General features: G+C 38.2%; 1 pseudogene; it reads left to right on the top strand.

Moving 5' to 3' along the window:
- Window positions 1-22496, top strand: part of LOC127685015 (ubiquitin-conjugating enzyme E2 G1-like) — a 368466-nt pseudogene that overhangs the window by 297732 nt on the left and 48238 nt on the right.

Genomic DNA, 22496 nt, shown 5'->3' with positions numbered 1-22496 from the left:
TTTATTTTTATGACTTCTTGGGTATCAATTAAGAAAAGAATTAGTGTTGGATGTGGTGGTTTGTTTTTGTAATCTGAGCATTCTGGAGCTGAGGCAGGAGGATTATCAGTATTTTGAAGTCATTCTGGACTCCAGAGTGGGTTCTGGGACAGATTGGACCAGAGTGAGACATTGCCTCAAAAAGAAAAGCATTTTTTTATTAATTAGGGCGATTTGGCTAAATTACACCATTAAAATTTCTTCTTCTTCATCCTACTACCTTTCTTAATAGTAGAAAATACTAATTTTGCATGGAATCTGTAGATCTTAGAATTATTTTATTGTTATACAATAGAAAAACAATGTTCAGAATTCATACTTGGGAGTCACATTCTTCCCAGAAAATGGGTAGATTTTTAGGGTTGGGGTGGGGTAGCAGTTGAATCATTTCTTTTGCTCCAGCTTTATCTGTAATATTGGAACTTTTGGATCTGTAAAAATTCTGAGGGGCTCGCTCATGTTGGAAGTAAACATTAGTACTTTTCTTTTCTTGTTTGCTGTAACCTACTATACATATTCTTTTGGCCAAATCTCAGTCTTTTGTAAAACTTACATAACAGGCTTCTTACATAGTTCTGTGATAAAAGAGAGGGCTCTCTGTAGGCCTTATTTTAAGATGGTAAGCTCTGCTGGACCAAAACCTGAGGGCGTAATTAACAGTGTCTGTGGAGGGACCATGTGCACTGACTTCCTGGGCCATTTGGCCTACTAGATGGGATTTAGGTCATCATTCATTGTCGTGTGCTGTATTCCTGTGGGAGTAAAAGGTCTAGCTGCTTTACATTGAATAAGTTCCGAATGTTTGATCTTGTTCCAGGGTGGGTGATTATACTCGAGAATGCACTTAATTACAAGCTTTATGTGTCTAGCATCCATTCAGCCTACGTCCTCTTCACTGCACCTAACATCATCTATGGAATTTCATTTGCAGGTTTTGGGAAGTCTAAAGCTGTCACATTTGAAATCTGCTTTGTGATGTGTGTGTGTGTGTGTGTGTGTGTGTATGTGTGTGTGTTGTGTGTGTTTCCACCTTGCCATTTTGGAACTTTTTTGATTAGAATTTATGTATTAGTATTAATGTTATTAACAAAACAAACACATTTGCTAAAATTCTCAGGAAAGAGGCTTCATTTATGAGTGGCAGGTGATCTGAGAATGTTTGTAGTCAGGTGTGGAAGCCACAGGCCCATGTTGATAGCCTCATCTATTGCTTCAGTTGTTGAGAGAGGGCTCTGACTGAACCTGAGTTCACCCTTCCAGCTAGCCTGCCTGGCCAGCCACCTCTGGGAGGCTTACCGCTGCCTCAGCACCACGAACTTACAGATGTGTGCTTCCGTGTTCTGCCTCTTAACATCTTTTTAATGTTACGATTTTATTATTGGATAAAAATCTAATTGGTCGTGATTTACTACTAAGTTTTTTTGATAGAATCATCTTCCATTTAATTTTTTTACATAGTTCTTTTGGTTTGAGGGGCAGGTATCTTTACATCTCTCAGACAGACTTTGTCAACATCAAGTCGTGTTGCCTCATGTGTTTTATTTTCAAGATTTGGATTTATTCATGATTGAGAAGCCTGTAATTAGATTTTAGGATTTTATCAGAATTTATAAGTGCATTTGGTCAACTTCTTTGGAAGGTACATATTTTCCCTTTATTTATATTTAATGTGTGTGTGTGCACGCGTGCACATGCATGTGCATGGGATTGGATGCTTTCCTTCAACCATGCGGGTCTCAGGCATCAAACTCAGGTTGTCAACCTTGGTGGCAGGCACCTCTGTCCGTTGAACAACCCCACCAGTCCTGTTCTTTTTCTATCAAACAAATTTTCTTACATAAATTTCTTTAATGTGGAAGGCTTAGAGAAAGAGGGGAGTAGGTCTCTCTCTCTTTTTTCATTTCTCCTGAGAAGTCTTTAAAAAGATGTTTATACAAATCAAATATGCTTATAAGTTAAAAGAAATAATTTGGTGTGGCAAGTTTTAGGTAATAATAATAACAAGTATATACACACTCTGTAACCTTTCTTTAAGTCTTTGGTTTAAGTCCTCTGTCATACAGTGCCAAAGCGTTGTTCTGAGCTGTGTGTGTTGAAACATGCATGCCTGTCCTAGTGTCGTAACTAATTATATCTCTGACATGCTTACTTCTAGTAATTGGATGTCGACCTGCCACAACATGTGTTTTAACTTTTAGCTTTATCTGGAGGACATGCTATAGGAATGAAGTTTTTACCACATAGCAGCTTAACAGTGTACACAGATCCTGTTTAAAATATACCATATACTTTATGTTTTGCAGAAATAGGGTATGTCCAGGGGAAAGGTTTTTTTTCCTTTTATTGAAAATTAATTTTTCTTGCATAATATATCCTGATCAGGCTTTCCCCTCCCCTGCTCTTCTCTGTTCCTCCCCACATCTTTTCTGGTGTGGCTCCATTCCTTTTCAGTCTCCTTTGAAAAGAATAGGATTCTAAGAGATAACAATAAAATATAATAAGATAAATCATTGCATCCAAGTTGTCTAAGGCAAAACAACAGAAGGAGAAGACCCAAGAGAAGGCTACAGAATCAGACACACTTGTCCATACCTTCCGGAATCCCTTAGGATCACTGAACTAGAATCCATATCGTATCCGCAGAGGACCTGCTGCAGACCTGAGGAAGCCCTGTGTGCATGCTGCTCTGTCTCTGTGAGTTCCTATGAGCTTTACTCAGCTGATTTAGAAGACCCTGTTTTCTTGGTGTCCTCCCCCCTCTGGCTCTTAGGCTCTTTAACATCTTCTTCCCCCAGGTCCCCTGAACCCAGAGGGGAGGACATTCCATTTAGGGCTGATGGAGGGCTTGGTGGAGACATCCAATTTCGGGCCCCAGTGTCTCTCACTCTCTGTGTAATGTCTGGTTAGATCTCTATCTGTTCCCATCTGCTGCAGGAGGAAGCTTCTCTGATGCTGGCTGACGAAGGCACTGATCCTCTGTGGTTCTCCTGGATTGTAACTTGGTTATCACTGACTTAACAGCTAATACACATATAAGTGAATACATACCATGCGTCTTTCTGAGTCTGAGGAAAATGTCTAAGCAGTGAAAAAAATTTTAGTTGAGCTGACATGCATATTTGCCTTTGCTGATAATTATACACTGTGTCAGCTGACTTTGCTGTTTCATCTCTGGATTGACAGCTCAGTATGAGAGTGAAGTTTTTCAGAATTTATTTTCCCTTCAAGTTTTTCAAAGATCAACTTGTAGAAGAGACTGGATGAAGTGCTGGTCACTTAATCTTCATGGTTGACAATGATTTGACAAATATTCTATGAAAATGCTCCAAGGAGAGTTTTACAGACCAATTTAGAAATTCTGTCTTGGACATGCTTGTGACTAGAGCAGTAAATGTTTGTTATGTGCACAAGCATGTATGAAAATATATGATCCTTGTCTATGCATGCTGAAAGAGAACTTTACCAGTTCTAAGTCTCTGAACTGCAGTCCCATAGAAATTAAAGTCTTAAGACTGGGAGCAGTTAATGCAGTGATGGATTGTGGTGGTTAGCATTGTGCTGTGCTGCGTGGTGACTGTACTCTGTGGACTTAAGAGATTCCAGTCAGCACTTGGGAAGGAATACACCACAGGATCTGTGACAATTAAAGATTTTTAAAGTGAAAGATTCAATGACTTTTCTCATTAATAAATAGGCCATTGGGACCTTGCATACAGAAAAGGATTGTGCAATTCTCTTACTGATAATTGCTTAAAATTTAATGCTGTTTTGTTTTATGATCTTTATTTCCTATCATTGTTTTGCTGTAGTTAAAATAAAATAACTGTCTATATATGTGTGTGTGTGCATGTGCACACATATGTATGTGGGCATGTGTGTATGTGTACATATGTAGAGACCAGAAGACAGCAGTTAGCTAGGCTGGCTGGCCAGGAAGGTCCAGAGGTTCTCTTGTCTCTTTTCTCTCAACACTGGGGATACCAGTGTGTGTTATCCATCAGACCTGCCAGTTTTAGGTCTTCAAGCTTTCAAGACAAGTGCTTTATAAACCACCTGAGCCATTCCCCCAAATCCTGAAGTAAAATCTTTAAATTACTGCCTAAACATAACTGTCTTTAAATTTCATATCACATTTAAAAGGTTAGGCTTGTTTGGGTCTTGAGGTCAGCAATAGTACAGAGGCATAGGGTTTAAATTCTATGTCCTGCAGTGTATTCCTAAATGATTTTTAGGTCTAATAATTTGTATTCCTAAATACTTTTTCTGTTTTGAAAATTGAACTCCCAAGGATTTCTCCCGAATAATATATAATAATTTGTACATTAGAAAAAGTTAGATGGCCAAATTAAAGCAATAGAAAGGGTCTTTACACTTTTCCAATCCATTTCTGTTAGCCATCTTTTGTAGTATTAATCAAATTAATGCAGATATGCTTGATTTTAAGTTAGGTGAGAAAATTAGAATTCACAGCTGGTAGACTACATGAGAGGAAGCTAAGTTTCAAATTGTGGGATCCCCAGCAGCTCTGTCGAAAGCTAGGTGTCAGCTTGGCTAATAATAGGAGCAGCCTTGTCAGTAGACTGAAATCCCAGGGGCTGGGGATGGTAAGGCTGTAGGGTGCTGAACTGGGCATGCTGCATCCTCCACAGGGAGTTGGATGTTTTGTTTCTCACAGGTGACTGAGTTAGGGAGGCCTGCTGCTGCTTGGGCTAATGACACAGACTTGTACAGAGTACAGAAGACTTTGTACAGTGGTGAATTTGGAATTACTGGACAGCTAGCTGATTAAAGAAATAAAAACTTTACTGGTTAAATCAGAGTTTCTCTCAGAATTCTACCTAACAAATCCTTCCCTTAAAAAGAAATGTTTCTGTTTCTTTAAGCTCCTTCACAAGTGGAACTCTGAATTCCACTTCCTAACATTCTTGAGTAAATCTGATTTGTAAAGGCATATGGACACTTTATAGACTTGGCACACTAAAAATATTTAGTCATAAGCCAACAAATCAAACCCAGATATACTGACTTATGTAGATGCCAATCATATTATATGTCAATGCTTGGTAAAATAGTATGTTAGTAAGTGCACAAAAACTCACACTTCAATTTTAAGATATTGTGAGAAGTTGGTAACCCATAAGTATATGTTTTTTTTAAAGTAGTGAAGTAACTTCTTGATTAAAAACTCCTACCACCACTGCAGAGTTTTCACACATTCACTGTTGTTTCTTGGTGCCACCAGCTCTGCAGTTGTGACAGGGGAGGACAAAGCCATTTATTTTGTTTGTTTTTGCCGTTTGTTTTTAAATCATTCACCCAGAAATAACTAACTGCTATATTGTTTAGGAACTCCCCTTACACCAGTGGTTCTCAACTTTCCTAATGCTGCGAGTTGGGTCACATGATTGTGAAGGCTTGACAAAATTTAAATGTTGCTCTTTTTACCCATATAGACTTCCTTCTGAAGGCTTAGATTTTTCAAAATCTACTTTATCTAGGGTTCTTAAATGTTTCAACCTTTCTTCTAACCCATCAACCAGGGGTAGGGGAAAAAGAAGGATAATAGGAAAGGGTGTTGTGGACTGTTCAGAAGTAATTCCTTGGGACGATTCCATTCTTCGATGTTAGGATATCAGCAGTCCATTTCAATAGCAAGTACCAAACATGAATCAGTAGTGGCAGCATGATCCAGCAGAAACAGCAAGACTCTGCCAAATGGCACAAGTCAGGAAAGTGGCCAGAATGAGCTGGCATACCACGAGAAGTTCTTTTGTGTGTTTCTAAGACCAGGAAAGCATTGCGGGCATGTAGCAGTGCAAGAGTGTCCTCATTGTGAGTTTCTATTTATGTCCTTTCTAAACATCATGTACCCTCTGAAGTGTCTGTTTTCAGCAAAACAGCACATGCATGTTCTCTCACACAACAGCTTGCAGAAGAAAAACACGACACAACTGAGTTGTTAAAGAAACCAGATATTTCCACTTCATCCTCACCTTTATTTTCCAGATTAGTAGCTTGGTTTTCATCTATGCCTGTTTTATTTTTTATGTATATGTAATATGTGCATGGAGGTACAGGCCTGTGCAGCATAGGAGACTCATCAGGCATTTTCTTTATTGCTGTCTGGTTTATGTATCAGCCCTTGAGACAGGGTCTCTTACTAAACCTGAAGATTAAGGTCTTAGCTAGGCTAGTGAGCTCCATTAATATGTGCTTGTTTCTATCTTTTCTCTATGTGTGGGTTACAAGCATACATGGCCATGCCCTGCTTTTTTTTTTTTTTATTGCACTTAGGTCCTTGTGTTGGCAGAAAAAAGCACTTTTACATACTCTGCAATCACCCCAGTCCTCATTTCTAATTTCTTATTAAAAGTTTTGTTTATTGTGTATATGGTGTGGCTATGAATGTGTGTGTAAGGGCACATACACACACGCTTACATGTGTTCATTTCTTCTACTATGGGTCTAGAGATCAAACTCTGCCAGGCACGTATGGCATGTTAGGACAGCTTGGAAACTGTGTATAAAAATGAAAACAGGGGAAACAACAACAATCAAAAGCCAAAATACCTGAAACATATGCCCTACCCATCTCCGTCTTGATTGTTATACTCCCTTTTCTTCTCAGCCTTCCTCTAACTAGAATACTTTTCACTTACTGTGTGTATCATTCCAGGGGGCCCTTGGAGACTATTGTCTTTTTTAAATTACAGTATAGACCCTATGGGTCAAGTAATAAATAACATTGGAGCGAAAAGGAAGGTATTGTGACTGGTTTCCTTTAAAATGGTTCTTTCATAATTTCATTTTTAAAATGAGCTAGATAAAAAGTTATTTTTTTTTCTGTAGGAAGGGTAAGACAATACTCTGAAGATAATGTGGTTATTTTATAGTGGTTTGAGTAGATAACATTGATCCTCTAATTTAAATAAACGGTTTCTTCAGTCCCTGGGTGCATATTTTTATAAATAGTTTAAATTGGAGAATTAACAATGCCCAAAGTGAAATATTCTATGAATCCTTTATTACTTCAAAATGTTATAGATAAAATTTTCAAAGAAGATTTATTTTTATTAAAATGTTTTTGATTTGTTTGTTTAATGTGTGTTTATTTTTTATTTTATGTGTGTTGATGTTTTGCCTGCATGTATGTTTGTGTGAGGGTGTTGGATCCTTGGAACTGGAGTTATAGACAGTTTCAAACTGCCTTGTGGGTGCTGGGAATTGAAGTCGGGTCCTGTGGAAGAGCAGACAGTGCTCTTATATCTTAGCCATCTCCCCAGCCCAATGTGTGTGAGTGTTAATGGGTGGTTTTGCCTCCATGTATGGGTTTTTTGCTTTTGTTTTTTGTTTTTGTTTTTTGTTTTGTTCTGAGGCAGGGTTTCTCTGTGTAGCCCTGGCTGTCCTGGAGCTCACTCTGTAGACCAGGCTGGCCCAAAAATCCGTCTGCCTCTGCCTCCCAAGTGCTGGGATTAAAGACGTGCGCCACTACTGCCCGGCTCCACATATGTTTTATGTGATACATTCATACCTGGTGCTAGCAGAGGTCAGAAGGCATTGGATCCCTTAGAACTGAAGTTGCAGATGTCCTAAAGCCACCATGTTAGTCCTGGGAACCAGTCTGGGTTCCTTTGTAAAAACAGCAAGTGCTGCCAACAGCTAAAGCATCTCCAGCTTTTTCATATTTTTATCTATTTTGGTTTTCAAGACAGGGTTTCTGTGTAGCCTGGCTGTCCTGGAACTTTCTTTTGTAGACCATGCTGGCCTCAAAGTCAGAGATCCCGCTTCTTCCCAATTGTCAGGATTAAAGGTGAATGCCACCACTTCTAGCTATTACTGTTTTTGTTTTTGTTTTTTTCAAGACAGGGTTTGTGTAAACCTGACTGTCCAGGAGCTAGCTCTGTACACCAGACTGGCCTTAAGTTACAGAAATGCATCTGACTCTGCTTCCCTATCACTGGGATTAAAGGAGTGTGTCACCCCCACATCCTCCCTCCAGTGTTTTATTTGTGTGTATGTGTATAAAATGTATTTATGTGTACTCATATATATGTGTTTGCCAGGTATACATACCTGCAGAGGCCAGAAGAGGGTGTCTGATCCTCTTTAGCTGAAATTGGTGGAATTACCACCTTACAAGGGTGCTGGGAACTAAACACAGGTTCTCAAAGAGCAGCATGTACTGTTAACCACTGAGCCTTTTTTCCAGCCTACTTTTAGGTAAAATTTAACTCCATTGAGAGTTTTCTAAATTAGTTATCTTTATATTATATTGAACATCTGTCTACTTGCCTATCTGTCCTTTATTACTAGAATGACAATTAGAAAATTGTCCCAAGAATTAATTCTTTTTCAAAGTAGTTTTCTTATTTGAATTGTCTTTAAATATTGGGTTTATTAGACACTAGTAAAAATGCTTTTGTTTAGTAAAGAAGGCAGTCAATCTTTGTAATTGCTATAAAATAGTATACTAGAGAGTTGGGTAAACTATTGCTGTGGCATCTAGGGGTGAGACAAAACAGTAAAGTTGAAATGGCCCACAGCACTTGAGTGTTGCAGGATATTTGATCATACTGTGAATCCCCAAAGACTTTGATATTTACTGAAAAGACTTTGTGGTGGTGTATCTCAGCACTATCACACACCTTTACTCCAAGAACCAAAGTCAGTGCGAGGTCAAGAGGCAGTGAGCAAGTAATCATCCCACAGGCAGTGAACATAAGTAAGCAGGAAGGAGGGTCTTTGCGTTGAAGGGTATTTAAGACAGTGTGGAGGAGAAAGTTTTTCCTTTTGGGACACTAGTTGAAAAGGAACATCAGCTGGATGTTTTGTTTTTCTCTGCTACACACACACACACACACACACACACACACACACAAGTGCGAGTTGGGCAGGGGTTTGTTTTTATTTTTTCCAGGAGAATAAAAGCAAAATCCTGTCCCAACCCTTGCTTGGGGATACTTAAAAGTGGTCTAGCACACTTAGGTTGTGGAGAGGGATCACCAGCCAATGCAGAACACTAAGCTCTTGAAAATATCCTTTGTTACTAAGTGATACCTAAGTATCCTAAGACTTCATTTCAAGAAGATGTTTACCCTAAGTTTACTTTAAGTAGGTCAGTTAGATAATATATAACTGCTTTATAGATCCTTGGCAGTAAATGCAGTTTGAGATTTCTTTCTTTTCTTTTTTGTTTTTGTTTTTTGTTTTTTGTTTTTTGTTTTGTTTTGTTTTGTTTTAGTTTTGGTTTTTTTGAGACAGGGTTTCTTCTCTGTATAGCCCTGGCAGTCCTGTAACTCACTCTGTAGACCAGACTGGCCTCGAAATCAGAAATCCGCCTGCCTCTGCCTCCCAGAGTGCTGGGATTACAGGCATGCACCACCAATACCCCATTTTGAGATTTGCTGCCATATTCAGCTTTGCCAAGATGAGTTTAGCTTTTCTTTTCTTTTTATCCCTCCATCCCTCCCTCTTTTCCTCCCACACTTCCCCCCACCCAAAAATTGGCCAAAGGCTTAAACTAATCCATATTCTTGTAAACCAATTATTTTTTGTAGTCTAGAGATATGTGGATGTGTTTGGATAAAGACTGCAGTCTGAAAACCATTTACTTTTATCAATATTGTCCACATGTTTAAGAAAATATTACTTAAAAAGGATGGGAGAAATGACTCAATAGTTAAAGGTACTTACATAGAGGACTCCACATTTCCAGTACCCATGGTAGGGTAGGGAGGCTTACAACTGTCTGTAACTCCTGTTCAAGGAGGCCTGATGCCCTCTTCTGGGCTCTACTGGCACCAATATGATCTGTGACATACTGTTTTAAAAGTATTAATTTAAAAATTAGCTTCTAAAGTAATAGGTTTCCTTACAGCATTTTTAATATATACTTAGTTTTGGCTGATTCTTACCCATATCTCTATCAACCTGTCTGTTCCCATCAGTCCATCTGCTTTCATATCTGTGTCCTATTGCCTCTCATCTTGCTTTCATTTAAATTCACATATTTAACAACTAGAAACTAAGATTTACATATGAAAGTATACTATTTATCTTTCTGTGTCTGGGTTAACTGAATATACTTTAATTTTCTCTATTTTCCTGTGAAATCCATAATTTCATTTTTCATTATAGCTGAATACAAATCCATAAAAATATGGAAAGCTTCATGAATTTCTATCAGTTTAACATAAATATCTGTTTGAAACAATCACAGTCCACATGCTTTTGGTGGAGAGATAAAAAGATAGTTTTTGAAAACCACTTGCTTATTGCTTTCCTGTTATTTCTCTCTTGTGGCAACAATTTAAGTATCATGTTTTGGAGTCTCTTAAACTCCCCACTTCCCCAGAAGACAGAAAGCTGTATACCTAACCTGCCATAAGGACCCGAATAAATTGGGTGGTTGTGGCACATGTCTTAATTCTAGCACTCAGAAGGCAGAGGCAGGAAAATCTGAGTTTGAAGCCAGCTTGATCTACAGAGTGAGTTTTAGGAATGCCAGGGCTACACAGAGACATCCTGTCTTGAAACAAAGCAAAAGGTGTCGAAACAAAATTATGCTCTGGTGTGTGGGTGCCTGCATGTACATGTACCATAGGCATGTCTGGTGCTGCTGAGGCCTGAAGAAGGCTCAGATCGACTGGGATTGGAGATGGTTCTGAACTGTCAAGTGGGTGCTGGCAATCAAACCTGGGTCCTCAGGAGGAGTAGCCTCGACTCTTAATTGATGAACTACTTTTCCAGCCCCCAGAACCCTTTAAAAATTTACTTGATGTTTACAAGTGTTTGGTTTGCTTGCATTAAATGATTGTGTGCAGCCCATGTGGGTGCTAGGAACAGAACCTGGGTCCTCTGCAAGAGCAGCTAGTACTCTTTAACAACTGAGCAAAATTTCCCACCTATAAAAGTGACCTTTAGAAACACCATGTAGAGCCCGGTGGTGGTGGCGGCAGCGCACGCCCGTAATTCCAGCTCTCTGGGAGGCAGAGGCAGGCGGATTTCTGAGATCAAGGCCAGCCTGGTCTACAGAGTAAGCTCCAGGACAGCCAGGGCTATACAGAGAAACCCTGTTTGTTGTTTCAAAAAAAACCAAATAAACAAAAAACCAAAAACAAACAAACAAAAAAAAAAACACCATGTAGCCTAGATTGTTCTTGAAGTCTTTCCTATCTTCCTGTCTGCCTTACCCTCTCCAGTTCTAGGATTTCAGACATGAGCCACCACTCCCAAAAGATTGTATTTGTAGCTTTGTATCTATGTTCCTTAACTTGGGTTTATTTACTTTCAAAGTACTCGGAATTACTTTAAGACATTGCTTTAAAAAATATGACATTGCTATATATAATAAGGATGTACCAAGAACAGGAAGGGAATAATCAATCACTAAGTTAGTTGAACAGAATTTAGAAAGTTTTCTGTGGGTTTGAATGATCATTTTCTTTCTTTCTTTCTTTTTGTTTTTTTCGAGATAGGGTTTCTCTGTGTAGCCCTGGTTGTCCTGGAACTAACTCTGTAGACCAGGCTGGCCTCGAACTGAGAAATCTGCCTGCCTCTGCCTCCCAAGTGCTGGGATTCAAGGCCTGTGCCACCATCGCCCAGCTGAAAGACCATTTTCTAAAAATTAAATAGAATGATGTATTAGGGTGTCTTAACCAGTCTGAAGTCAGATACCTAGTCATAGGTAACCTTGTAACTTACACATAGTCTTGTGTTGAGCCTTCTTAAAATTAATTAATTAGTTAATTAACTGACACTAGGTGTATCTGTAGCTGTCATGGAACTCGCTCTTGTAGACCAGACTGTCCTCAAACTAAAGAGATTCACCTGCTTCTGCCTTGCATTGTTCTTTTACTGCATATATGTCTCTGTGGGGGTGTTGAGTATCCTGGAACTGAAGTTACAGACAATTGTGAGCTGCCTCAGAAGTTCTGGGAATTGAACCTGGATCCTTTGGAAGAGCAGCCAGCATTTTTAACTGCAGAGTCATCTCTTCAGCACCTTGTATTGATTGTCTGTCTGTCTGTCTGTCTGTATGTATGTATGTATGTATGTATATTTGTATGTATGTACCAGTGTTACTTACAGGAGCATAGATATCTTACCAGTGGTTACACCACTGAGGAAAATGTCTCTCCATTCTCCAGCAACCACTAACTGCCTATGAATCCTCAGTGGAACTTCATGAAGCCCTCCTCCAGCAATTGGTAACTACTTATAAATGCTCATGAAAGGGTGTGGGACTTACAAACCTTAAAAAAACAAAAAGGCAAGCTGGGTAGTGGTGGTGGTGGTGGTGGTGGTGGTGGTGGTGCACACCTTTAATCCTAGCACTTGGGAGGCAGAGGCAGGCAGATTTCTGAGTTCATGGCCAGCCTGGTCTACAGAGTTTCAGGACAGCCAGGGCTACACGGAAAAACCCTATCTCAAAAAAACAAAAAATAAAAACAAAAAACAAAAACAAACAAACAAAAAAACCCAAAAAGTTTTGAGAAACCTCAAATAACCTTAAGATCTCAATGGCTTCAAACACAGGGGATTCTTTATTTGTTAAAGTTGGCAAGCATCTCTAATCCATGATATTACTGAGTAACAGAGTAACCATCATCTGAAATGTTGGTAGAGCTTTCTGGAAGCTCCTGCACAGTAATTTAAATACTCTTGACTACAAATGATTTTGATGCATTGTGAGTTTTACGGTGTTAATTGCATCTAGTCACAGTGTTATGTTAGCCACACACCTAGTCACAATTATGTTGAGGCCCAGTAAGATAACCTTAGCTGTTAACAGCAGCATTAATAACTACTATATTTTATTACAACGTATTTGTAGAATTTGGCATATTGTAGATACTAAGTAAATATATGCTAAATGAATTGTAGTGATAAGAATCTGTTTAATTTTGCCTGACAATGGTGGTGCATGCCTTTAATCCCAGCACTTGGGAGGCAGAGGCAGGTGGATTTCCAGTTTCAGGTACAGAGAAACCCTGTCTTGAAAAACAAAACAAAACAAAACAAAACAAAACAAAACAGAACAAAATGTCATTTAAAAGAATCCGTTTAATTTTAATCTCTTTTGGGGCTGTTAAGAAAGGAATACTTGTTTTGGGCTACTGGCACATTATATTGTAAATAAGTTTTTTATTCACTCTTGGAGTCCAAAAGTGGTCATCAGATTCTCTGGTACTGGAATTACATAGCTAGTTATGGGTGCTGGGAATTGAATTGTGGTTATTTGAAAGGTCAGTTAGTGCTATTAACACTGAACCATCTCTCCAGCACCTAAGCAATCTTTTGGATAATAGAATTTCTAGTCAAATTAGCATTCTCAGTGTTTTTTTCTTCCTAAAAATATTCTTTTTTAAATCTTCTTTTTTAAAGATTTATTTATTTTATGTATGTGAGTACACTGTCACTCTTTTCAGACACACCAAAAAAGGGCATCAGATTTCATTACAGATGGTTGTGAACCACTGTGTGTTTGCTGGGAATTGAACTCAGGACCTCTGGAAGTGTAGTCGGTGCTCTTAACTGCTGAGCCATCTCTCCAGCCCTCCCTCAGACATTTTTGTTTCTCCTTCTCCTTCCCCTTCACCTCTGCTTACTTATCTTCCTCATTGTATTCACTTTGGTTCTTGTCAAAACTGCAAGCTTTACTTATGAAAACTTACTGCAGCAATTCATCTATGATGAACAGTGGGACCTGAGCATGATTGGCTGTCTAATTCATGTATTTAGTATATATACTTATTGTGAACTAGCATTATTAAAATTTAGTGTTTATTTAATTAGTATAAAAATATTCATGTAAAGCCTTTGAGAAAGTAGAAAGCATCCATGAGAGTTAAAATTAGTCTTTAGATTAATGGTATAAAATCAATTTATAAAAACTAAATTGTGTTGAGCTAATGAGATGACTTAGCAGGTAAAGGCATTTGTAACTATATCTGATGATTTGAGTTTGATCCTCTGAACCTACTTGATGATAGGAGGAGAGACTATTCCTGCAAGTTGTCCTCTGACTGTGGTATGCTGCACATGTACAAGCACACATAAAAATCATGTAATTAAAAGTAAAATTAAAAGTTGTATTGACAAGCAATTCTGAACTCTATATTGTTGAAATATCAGTAATAGGTGCTACTTTTAGTAAAACTTATTTAAAAGGTACAGTTGAGTTATTCAGCACTTTAAATGCAAATTATGTGAAGTCATCTCCATTTTGTGGTTTTGTTATATTCTTCCTCTGCCTTTTTCATTTTGAGTTTCTGAAATCTTTTCTATTTTTACCTGTGTGTCAACATACTGAAGCCATCTCTGCTGTCATGCTTTGAAGATCAGCAAGAGATACTCCCCTGTAAGATGAGAGTTGTATAATAGGTGACTATTAGAGGCATAAACAAGTCTTGGTAAATCTGGAGATGTTTGTTTGTTTGTTTGTTTTTCCAAGCACTAGCAATGTAATACCAAATGCTTGTTGGTGCTATGACTGAAGAAACTTTTATTTACTATGTATTTATTGTACATTGTTACAGAAGACTTTGTGCTTCCTAGGCAAGTACTCTGTCCTAGACCTGCCTACTTAATTCTTTAAATCTCTTTTTAAGTGTCCAAGAGAGGGCTGGAGAAATGGCTCAGCGGTTAAGAGCACTGACTGCTCTTCCAGAGGTCCTGAGTTCAATTCCCAACAACCACATTGTGGCTCACAACCATCTGTAATAGGAATCTTGATGCCCTCTTCTGGTATGTCTGAAGACAGCAACTGTGTGTGTGTGTGTGTGTGTGTGTGTGTGTGTGTGTGTGTGTGTGTATAAAATAAATAACTCTTTAAAAAAGAGGGCCAGGGATGGTGGCACATGCCTTTCTTTAATTCCAGCACTTGACAGGCAGAGGCAAAAGGATCTCTGAGTTTGAGGCCAGCCTGATTCACATAGGGAGTTTCATGACAGCCATGGCTATATAAAGAGACCCTGTCTCAAAAACCAAAACAAATAAAAAAAAAAACCCTACTATATCTCTTGTTATAAAATGACAGTTGAATAGAATTAAAATCCAAGTTAAGCAACCCTTAAACTTTTAGGCCACTAGACTTTGGTGAAGACTTAGATTGAAAACGTTCATTCTTTATATTTATTTTAAATGGCATCTTTACTGAATATTATGGCATGTATATATAATGATATGCCCAACTATTTTTAATTTTATGATTTTATTATAGTACATGATTTGTATGATAAAATATTGCAAATAAAATTTAAAAATTATATAATAAGATTAACCAGACACAGTGTTTATAAACTTCAGCGAACTATACAGTTAAAGAAATGTAAGGAAAATAATAAAGGAATGGATACTAAATACTCTTGGGGGCCAGGATTTAATTTTTTCCTTTTTTTTTTAAATTTAAAACAGGGTCTAACTATCCTTAGGTGGCTGGTCTGGAACACATAGACATCATCAGCCTTTGTCTGCTTCTGTCTCTGTGTCTCAAGGGCTGGAATTAAAGGCATATACCATTAAATCTGGCACTTTATTGTATTTGTGTCTGGCTGTTTAGTATTGTCACTTTACCTGTCCCCTCTGGATACCTGGATTGTGTCAGATTGCATAAGACATTTTTTGGGAAAGATTTATTTTTGGTTATGTCTATGTACACCACATGGGTGCAGATGTCTTACATGCCAAAAAAGATGGTGTCAGATTCTCTGGAACTGGAGTTACAGACTGTTGTGAACAACCTTGAAATGGGTGCTGGGAACAGAACCCAGGTTCTTTGGGAGAACACCAAATGTCTCATGCCACTTTAATAATGAAATAATTTGTTTGTAAACTGATTCAATTTTTTAATGCGCATGTTTGCAAGTTGAAGCTTGATCTTTAGTATCCATATTAAGTGCACCTAACAACGCTTATCTGAGTTTTGAATTGTGGTAATTTTTGGATCTTCCTTAGTCTGGATGGCATGATGGCTTCAGAAAGAAAAGAAGCTTTACTTTGTCTTTCCAAGTTAAAGTATTTTCTGCTGAATTTTGCCTTTTATTTTTCTACCTCCTTAATCTGGGATAGTCTTTATTAGAATGGGGTAGATTAGTTTTGTGCAAAGCTGTCTTATTAGTTAGCTGGGTGTTTTATATTGACTGGAATAAAGAGAAGAAATAAATTTGCTGGAGAAATGGTTTAGTGGTTAAGAGCACTTGTTACTCTTGCAGAGAACCTGGTTTTGGTTCCCAGCACCTACATAGGATATAACAATTGTGTGACTCCAATTTCAGAGGATCTGATATCCTCTTCTGCCCTCTATGGGCAATGCAGGCTTTTGGTGAACAGACACAAAAGCAGGCAAAACACCCAATATATATACCCTTCCTCCCCCTTCTTCCCCACCCTCCCCCAAAAAAGAAAAAAACAATTCCAAGATAATAGGTTACAAAGTACAACAATATATTGATTTTTTTTCCCCACTGCAAAAAAACAGTACTACCTAGAGCAATGACTATAAGTCCAGGACTGGAAATATTTAGAACACCTTGTCATAGTAAAAGCAAGCAAATAATTAACCATCACTGTACTGGTAGCTTGAAAGACTTCATATTGGGCAGATTATACTGAGACAATATGGGCAGATAAAAGAATAATTCCTGGGATTTGAAGCACAATGACTTATTATTAACATAACAATAAAGTTATTAACAGCACAACACCCTTAAACATCTTAAGATGTTTTAGAATCAAGTTATCTGAGGGCATAGTAAAGAACCAAGTGTTTCGGTGTACGTGTTTATGTGCATGTATGTATAGGCAGATTTCAGTGTCAGGTTAAATATCTTCATCTGTCACTTAATACTTTATTTAGCACACCCCCAACCCCACTTAAAAAAGAAAAAAAAAAAAAAGAAGACAATGTCTCACTTAGTAGCCCTAACTGTCCTGAATTCAGTATGTTCAAGCACCATTTGGCTTTGAACTCAGAGATAGATCCACTTTTCTAGGCCTCCTGAGGGTTAGCATTAAAGGTGCAATCCACTATGCTTAGTTCATTTTACTTTTTAACTGTTTACTTTTATTCTGTATGTGTGGGTGTTTTGCCTGCTTGTGTGCCTCTATGAACTACTCCTCTGCCTCCTGCCTAAAAGCCAGAAAAATGGTATCCTCTGGATTAAATTATAGTTGTAAGCAGCCATGTGTTGGGATTCAACCTAGGTTCCCTGATAGAGTAGCCAGTACTCCTAATTCTAATTTTCTCTCCCACTTTCTTCTTTTGTTGATTCTTTTCCTCTTCCTCCTTTTTTTGGAGGAGGCAGGAATTCTTTGTAGCCCCTACTGACCTGGACCTTCATTTCTTTGTTGTAAACCAGCCTATTCTTGAACTCAAGAGACCCAACTGCCTCAGTGAACCAAGTGCTGGGATTAAAGGCAGGTACCACTATATCCAGCTTTTAAAATTTTTTTCTACTATTTTTTTTATTTTTAAGATGGTATTTTCCACTGAACCTGGAACTTGCTGATTATGATTAGCTAGAAAAGCTGCCCAGCAACTACAGGGATTCTACTGTTTCTATTTGTACAGAGATTGCAGGAGTATACTGCCACACCTGGGTGTTACATTGAGTGCTGGGATTCTGAACTAAGATCGGAATCATTTAGTAGTCTGAAGCATCACATTGCTTTCAGATGTTGCATTTACCTGAAATAAACCTCAATATGTGAAAGTTAATGGACAATTCCAGAGTAGACTATTTTTGAGTTTTAAATTGTATACCTTTCTGAATATTAGGATGAACTCCCAAATAGTCCCGTTCTACTTACCCATAATACAAACCATCCTTTTATTTGGTGTATTCATACTGTAGCCTGGAGTCACTTAAGTTGTAATGCTTCCTTATCCCTGTGTTCAAATAACCCTTTACTAAGAGCTGCGATGCTGGCAACTCATAAAGAAGACCTGCCAAGTACTTCATTTGAGCAAAAAGTTTGTATGTTTGTTTTTTATATAAGTACGCTGTAGCTGTCTTCAGACACACCAGAAAGGGGCATTGGATCCCATAACAGATGGTTGTGAGCCACAGTGGTTGCTGGGAATTGAACTCAGGACCTCTGCAAGAGCAGTCAGTGCTCTTAACCTCTGAGCCATTTCTCTAGCCCTGTTTTTTTTTTTTTTTTGTTTTGTTTTGTTTTTTTTGTTTGTTTGTTTTTTTGTTTTTTTGTTTTTTTTTTGTTTTTTTTGTTTTTTGTTTTGCTCGCTCTCTCTCTTTCTTTCTTTTACATTAATAAAAAGCTGTTACTGGGTGGTGGTAAGGCAGAAGCAGACAGATTTCTGAGTTCAAGGACAGCCTGCTTTACAGGGCAAGTTCTAGGACAGACTGGGATACACAGAGAAACCCTATCTTAAAAAACAAAAAATTAGGAAAGGAAAATCATATGCTTAGGTTATTTAGATGTATGGTTAGGAATGAACTCAATTTGTGAAAGTGTGAAAAAGGAAAAGGACTCATGTAGTATGCACTTTATATTGCAAAAAAAATTCCTTTTCTAGTGGCATTCACTCACATACACACACACACACACACACACACAGACACTAATTGATTTAAGAAATTAAGAAAATATGGTGGTGATGGCACACACCTTTAATCCCAGCACTTGGAAGGCAGAGGCAGGTGGATTTCTGAGTTCGAGGCCAGTCTGGTCTACAGAGTGAGTGCCAAGACAGCCAGGGCTATACAGAGAAACTCTGTCTTGAAAAAAACCGACCCCCCCCCCAAAAAAAAGAAAATATTTCTTGATTGGGTTTCTTGTTATATTTGTTCGTTCTTATTAATTCCTCACATTAACAAATCTAATTTACTTTTGAATAGTGACTTGGCCCCGTCTTAAAGCATTACTGTTATTTTAGAAACCCAGTGGAGTTTTAACATTTGTTTTCCCTAGTTTTTTTTTTAAATACTAATAATCATTTTCCCCCCCAGAGGTAGCTACTCTAGCAACAAAAGGCTATCTGTTGCAGTTGAAGAGAAATTTACTAGTGGGATCCCCCTCCCCACCTGCAAAAATAAAAGTTTGAAAAACAGTAGTAAAATTATCTCTTTTTCCTATGTAGGCCAAGAGGGCTTGCCCTGGTTATAGTCTCAATATTTTAAATCATAGGATCATGTAAAATTTTGACTTGCTAGCATTAAACTTCTGATATATAAAATGAAAGCTTTAGATTTAATTCCAAATTTACCAAATAATTTGAGTGCATACTTCCCAGAATAGCAACATAAAGTAAGTCAAAGAATGAACAGCATAAAATTCTTGCTAGCATAAGAGAGATAATGAGCTAGACAATTAAGTTAGAAATTCTTTTTTTTTTAAGATTTATTTATTATTATATGTAAGTACACTAGCTGTTTTCAAACACTCCAGAAGAGGGCGTCAGATCTCGTTACGGATGGTTGTGAGTCACCATGTGGTTGCAGGGATTTGAACTCAGGACCTTTGGAAGAGCAGTCAGTGCTCTTAACCACTGAGCCATCTCTCCAGCCCTAAGTTAGGAATACTAACCTATTAGTGATGAGTGAGAAGATTGGTGATGTGGATGGGTTGGGGGTAGCATGTTGATTGTCTGAGGGACTAGCTTTCTAGGTGGAGAGAAGAACCAGCACAGAAGCTCTGAAGTGGGCAGAGGGACTTACATTGCCTGGGGCACATGGGGTCTTGCTATTAGTGGGGTGAATGTTGGCTTTTACTCTCTCTCTCTCTCTCTCTCTCTCTCTCTCTCTCTCTCTCTCTCTCTCTCTCTCTATCTATCTCTCTCTCTTCTTGAGGCTAAATGGTTCAATAAGGAAATAAGTAGTAGATACAAAGAACTTAAATCTTTGTGCACTAGTTTTTTAAGAGTCACAGGAACTGATGGAGGATAGGAAAAGAGTGAAGAAAACAAAACAAAATCAAATTTGGTTGGTCTGTAAGACAAGCAAAGGAAGTTTCACATAGAGGTCAGGTAAGGTAGGGATGAGGTTGCCACTGGAGATGAATGTTACTTTGAGGGTGGCAGTTTAAGTGAAGTGGGCCAAAGCTTGGTCTGAGCTTGGGAGAATGAAAGGAAAGTGAGTATAGGAAATGAAAGCAACTGTTAAATTGTACCTCAAAGGGCAAAAGGAAGCACCTGAAGTTAGGGTGTTTCATTTTTGTTTTGGTAAAATTGCAGAATTGTTAGCATATTTAATATTGAGATTGAATTTAGTGGAGAAGGAATGGTTGACACAGGAGGGAACTGGAAGTGTTTTTGTTGTTGTTGTTGTTGTTGTTGTTTTGAGAAAATTTAAGATGGGATTCTAATCACTGCCTGTGTTGAAAGCTTTATATAGCTATGATCAGTTCATCTGAAACAGAAAGATGGTGGTGTAGTTAGTATATGAGACTCAGGAAGATTAAATGTGTAGAATGTGGAAACCGTTTAGGACAAGAATAGAGACTTTTCATGAGAATTAGTCAATATTTGCTTTTCCCCCAAGATTTATTTTTATGGGGCTAGGGAGATGACTGAATAGTTAAGAGGGCTTGCTTCTTTTGCACTCCAGCACCGGGGCCAGGCAGTTCAGAATTGTCTGTAACTCAGTCCTAAGAGATCTGGCACCTTCCTCTCTGCTCCTTGGATACCTGCATATACATGTCTTGGTCATGTACATAAATAAGAACAATACAAATACATTTTAAAATATTTATATGTTTGTGTGTTTACCCATCCACAGGGGTCAGAATAAGGCACTTGCTGCTCTTTACTGCTGAGCCATTCTTCCTCTTTGTTAATATTTGTAAAGTCATTATTGAACACAAGAATTAATTACTTAGTGATTTCTTCAGTTACTACAGCTATCACTTGGAGAGATAACTGTAAGAATTGGTTTTTAAATTGTGCAAGTTTTTTATGTATTGCTTGTGAAGTTACAATGTGATTCCTATAGCTAGTTTATTTTACTCACCCTTGTAATACTCCAGAAATACTGGGTATTCATTCAAGTTAGGTAAATGAGTTCAAAACTTGTAGGTAAGTCATCTTTTCTTTCCCAAGGTCTTACCCTCCACAGGTTCCACTTACCTAGACTATTAAAGCATATCTCAGAAAGACAAAGAGTTTTATAGTTTTAATCTGAAACAGATGATTTTTAAGGCCTTAAAGGATGTTTAGTGTTCAATATCTAGATAAAGGTTCTTATAGTGAAATTGTAACTGTGTAATAGAAAGTTGAATTCTTTATCAGTATTGAATAGAAAGAAGTAGTAGAGAAATTACAAATAAGTTGAGTTAATTATAAGCCGGGCGGTGTGGTGCACGCCTGTAATCCCAGCACTCTGGGAGGCAGAGGCAGGTGGATTTCTGAGTTCGAGGCCAGCCTGGTCTACAGAGTGAGTTCCAGGACAGTCAGGGCTATACAGAGAAACCCTGTCTCAAAAACCCCAAGTCCAAAAACAAAAACAATACCACCACCAACAAAAAAGTTGTAATTATAGTTGTAGGATTGATTGTAAAGCTGGAGCAGGTCACATACGTTTTGTAGAGTTGGAAACAGGAAATACTTGGGAAGTCTATCTAGAGTCTCCCTGACTTTGAATGTGTGCACTCATTCCTATTTTAAACTAGGATACAGAAAATTAGGGACTGGATACTTGGCTCAGCAGTTATGAGTGCTTACTATTTCAGAGGACTGGAATTCAGTTTGCCAACACCCACATGAGATGGCTTATAATTGCCTGTAAGTCTAGATTGAGGGGATTTGATAGTTTCTTCTAGACTCTCTGGGGACTTGCACTTATACCTCTCACTCCATTCCCATAATTAAACATCATAAAAATAAGTTTTTTTTAAGAGACTGGAGAGATGGCTCCGTTGTTCAGAGCACTGGCTGTTCTTCCAGATGACTGACCCTCATTCTCAGTACCACCTACATACAGGATAGCTCACAATTGTCTGTAAGTCTGGTCCCAAGGGATCTGACACCCTTTTCTGGGCTCCTCTGGTACCAGATAAGCATGTGTTATTCCGACATACATGCTGGCAAAACACTCTTACACATAAAAATTTTAAATGTCTTTTTTAAAACATGTAGAAAGTTAAACTCAGTATCAGTTTAGTGTATAAGCTCAGGACATATTTTAGAGAGATAGTGGTTAAAGGAGAATCAGATAGATCTTAGTGAGGTTTCTGTTGGGTTATTGGGAAAGAAGTGATAGGTCTAAGGTAGATTTGTAAAGAAGATCTAGGGTCAAAACCTCTTTAAAGAACACAGAGAATAGCCGGGCAGTGGTGGCGCATGCTTATAATCCCAGCACTCCGGGAGGCAGAGGCAGGCGGATTTCTGAGTTCAAGGCCAGCCTGGTCTACAAAGTGAGTTCCAGGACAGCCAGGGCTATACAGAGAAACCCTGTCTCAAAAAAACCAAATCCAAAAACAAACAAACAAACAAAAAAACA

This window comes from Apodemus sylvaticus, chromosome 5, assembly GCF_947179515.1.
Source record: "Apodemus sylvaticus chromosome 5, mApoSyl1.1, whole genome shotgun sequence".
NCBI lineage: Eukaryota > Metazoa > Chordata > Mammalia > Rodentia > Muridae > Apodemus > Apodemus sylvaticus.
Note: the sequence above shows the minus strand (reverse complement) of the source record. Positions and strands in the feature narration are given on the sequence as shown.